This window comes from Lipotes vexillifer, unplaced genomic scaffold (genome assembly GCF_000442215.2).
Source record: "Lipotes vexillifer unplaced genomic scaffold, Lipotes_vexillifer_v1.1 scaffold242, whole genome shotgun sequence".
Lineage (NCBI taxonomy): Eukaryota > Metazoa > Chordata > Mammalia > Artiodactyla > Lipotidae > Lipotes > Lipotes vexillifer.
The window spans coordinates 513,131-516,968 of NW_006771376.1; positions in this window are offsets into that span (position 1 = coordinate 513,131).

The window sequence follows — 3,838 nt, forward strand, 5'->3', positions numbered from 1 at the left end:
ATTCCTGGAGAGGAAGAGAATTCCTGACTTGGTGGGGGAGGGGTGCTCAGAACACACAGGCCAGGGTCAAATCGAACTGGTCTGGCTGAGGCAAAGGGAGATGCTGGAAGTCATGCCACTAAGTCAGCCGAGAAGTGATCTCTGCCTTGGCCTGACTTTAGCCCGTGGACCTGAGAATCTGGGAATAGTTGGGCTAAAATGGCCTTCACAGATCAGGTGGCCCAACACACCTTGTGCTCGTGGGAAATAGGAGGTCCGGGGAGGGAAGGGCAGCTCGCCGGCCTCCCCACCTCCTTCTGCTGGTGTGTGGCCCTCCCAGGGGAACAGCAGGCAGGAAACATTGTCTGATGTTTCCAACCATCCAGGAGGAACCCTGAAAAGATAGATCCTCGAGAGAGAGACATAAACTAAGGCCTAGAAAGGACAGAGGCAGACCTCCTGGCCCCTGACTGCCTGCTTTGGCCCCTCGCAGGCAAAACTCTTTTTCAGTCCACACCTTTGCTCAGCAGCCCCCGCACGAGGAATGACCTCCCCCTTCCTTTCTATCTCTCCAAATCTCCCTTGTATTGGCTGGACCTTTATCTGTGGTTGGACCCAGCCCCAGGCTCTGCTTCCTCCAAGAATTCTTCCAAGATCGCCCCCACCTCTGCCAACCTCTCACTTCCTTGAGTGCCTCCCAGCCTGAGTCTGTTCTGCTGAAATGATGGGACTGTGTGAAATCGGGATTTCTTCCTCTGTCCTTCCACAGGCCTGTGCTCCTCCCCTGCCATACTCTGAGCTCCCCGAGGCGATGAGTCTATCACAGGCTGCTCTTCGACCCTTCCCCCTTCCCCCTCCCCCAGAGCAATCATGCTGGAGAGGAGAAGGCCACTAAGCTCTGGTCTCCAGGGGAAGCCAAAGCAGGGCCCCTCCACTCGGTCCTGCCTGCCTTCGTCGCCTGAATGGCAGAGAGATGGCTTCTTCTCCTGGAGTGGGATGACCAGGCTTTAGGCATGAGGTAAGGTGCCCCTTAACCTCCATGACTTCATTCGCCCCCCAGATCAGCCCCCTCCCCAGCCCTTCATGGATCATCTCTGGGTCAGACAAGCACATGTGGTTATTAGGCCAGAGCCTTTAACACACCCCTACTGGGGCTTATCCAGCTTCTCTTACATGCCTCCAGTGACAGGCTGCTCACTATCTGTAGCATCACTCCATATCCTGCCTGGGCTGGTCAGAATCTGTGTCTCTTTAGGGCAGCAGTGCCTGGTGCCAGAGGTTCTGACACCAGGCCCAAAGCTGGGTGAGCAGAACAAAGGCTGGACAGTTCCTCATCCGCCATATGGACACGGGACCAGCCTTTGCTTTCCACCCTGGCGGCTGAGTCTTTTGTCTGGGGCCGAGTCGCATCGCCCGCGTACCCTCCCTCCCTCTGTGTGATTTTCTTCTCCCCCTCCTCCCCCCACTTCCTTGTATCTCAGGATTGCATGAGTCACTTCACTTTGAGCTGCCAGATGTCGAATGCAATTGGTCTCAGAGTGGAGGCCAATTTTTTCCCTTTATTCGAAGACAGCCCAGGGCTGATGGAAGCCCCCAACACTGTCACCTGGATTTTTTATGAGGGTGGGGCTGGCTGTGCCAGCTAGCACCACATCTCTGGGGTTCTGGCCAGCGCCCCCTCCATTCCCAGCTTGGGAAGCCACTTGTCCTCCCACTGGCCCCGGGCAGGGGGCCAGGCCAGCTCCGTGCCATCCAGGGCACACTCAGAGCTGGTGCCATCCCCCAGCCCCTCAGCAGTGCCAGTCTGAGAGGAGCCAGGGCCCGGGGCCCACCCCCGCTCCACCCAGGGAGTTTTCAGTGAGAGCCTCCTGTGCACCAGCTTCATGCTGGTGCTGTGGAGGAGACAGGAAAAAATAAAGAAGGCCCTCGCCTTCAAGGAATTGGCAGTCTGTTTAGGGAGACAAAATTCGTACAAACAGTGGTTCATGTTTTCCAGTCTGGATCGTGCTTCTTACTTCCACACAATCTCATTTAGTTCTCATAGCTCTTCAATGTGGTGTTATTATCTTCACTTGACAGACGGGAAAAACGGGGCTGTGGAGGTTAAGCGACTCATCCAAGGTCACAAGGTCACATGGGTGGTGGTGGTGGAGCTGAGCCCCACCCCACATGCATCCATTGGGCCCCCAGCCTCACTATCATGGTCAGGGTGAAGAGGAGGCAGGGACAGCTTCCGGGAGGCGGGCCCACTGTCCTGTCTGCCCCGGCCGAGGCTGGGCTCTGCTCCTTTGCCCTGAGGATCTATGTGTCTTGAGCAATTCTAGAGGCGCTTGGCAGGCCAGAGAGATTGTATGTTGGGGAGTATGGAAGTGGGAGTTAGAGAGACTTTCTTAGTTTGAGTTCCTTTGAAAGCAAAACTTGAGACCAGGACTTTGGTGCTTGTGGTGTATTTGGGAGGGAATCTCAGGAAGCAGGAGTAGGGGAGTGGGGAGAGAGAGAGGGGGAAAGGCAGAGAAGCTGATATAAAGGAGCATTAGCAGAGAAGCCAAGGTGGGGTTTGGGGCTCCACTCCCCTGAGACCTCTCCAACTGTCTGCCGAAAAGATGGAAGGCTGGGACAGTTATCCACTGGCTCCCAGCCCCCATTGGCTGGGGGGTTGCCCCAAAGGGGTGTTCACTCCTCTGCCTGCCTGGATGGCACTTGCTCAAGAGTCCAGCAGGCTCTTGTGGCCTCAAAAAGAAACTGGAAAGACTGAGAGCAGGTGCTTGCGGTGGACACTGGGCTGGCATAGAGCTGTCCGCTCCTAAATGCGGCCGAGCCAGAACTGGCTTCTGCTACAGGGGGATTAGGTGCGTTTCGTTCGGAGCCACCAAATTCTGGGCACCGCCGCTGCCAAAGAAGCCCCTGCCTCAGGGATCCAGAGGACAAGCTTTATGGAGCAGTTCCTGGCAGGTGCCTAGCTGGGTGCCCTGGAGTGCAGTGGAGAGGGAAAAAGAAAAGACTTAGGAGGGGGGGAAGGACAAGACATCCACATCCTCTGAACTCATTTTGCCTGTGGTCAGCATCAGTTGTGTACCTATCCTTTTGTCTCTGCTGGCTGGCTTCTCAAGGGTGAGGAGTGGGTCTTATCTGTCTGCCCTCAGCTCCCAGCACCAGGCCTGGCACAGAGGAGCTGCCCAAGGAAGCTGCACTGAAAGAATTAGTGTGGTGATGACCCAGACTCTTGACTGCCAAAGGTTGACTCTGGGACCCTGGGCTCAGCTCAGACTGCACTGGGCCTCCAGGGGAGCGAGAAATGGAGGGAGAGCCACCTCTTCCTAACTGACTAGGGCCTCTGGCTCATCAAACCCTGGGTTCTCTCTTCCTACCCCGCCCTTCCTCTTCTACTGGATTACTTATCTCTGGAATGAAGTGGTTTCCGGCTGCCAAATGTTTGGGGGAAAACATCCCGTGTAAGAAAGACACATTCCCTCTATAAACTTGTGTTGTGTTTTTGATTGTCTCCCATAAAGGAAGAGATGTATCCTCCAGTTTATGCTTATGACTGTGTAGCTGAAAAAAAAAAAAAATCAATTCTCTCACTCTCCATTGTTTCAGCCAAACTCCCCCCAGCAGCCTTTCTGCTGGGCCAACAGGCTGCTGCCCAGAGCTCAGGGCTGGAGGTTCCTCCCTTGCATGCAGGCAACCAGGAGGAGCCACAGTCTTGGGCTGGCTGTGGGCCTGCCATAGACTGTGGCACAGGAGGGATTCTCATCTCTGCCTGCCTCCCAAGCCAGGTTGGCTCAGGAAGGCGGGCCAGGGTTGGGTAGAGAATGTGGCAGGTCCTCCGGGCAGAGGGGAGGCTGGTCGGCAGGGAAAG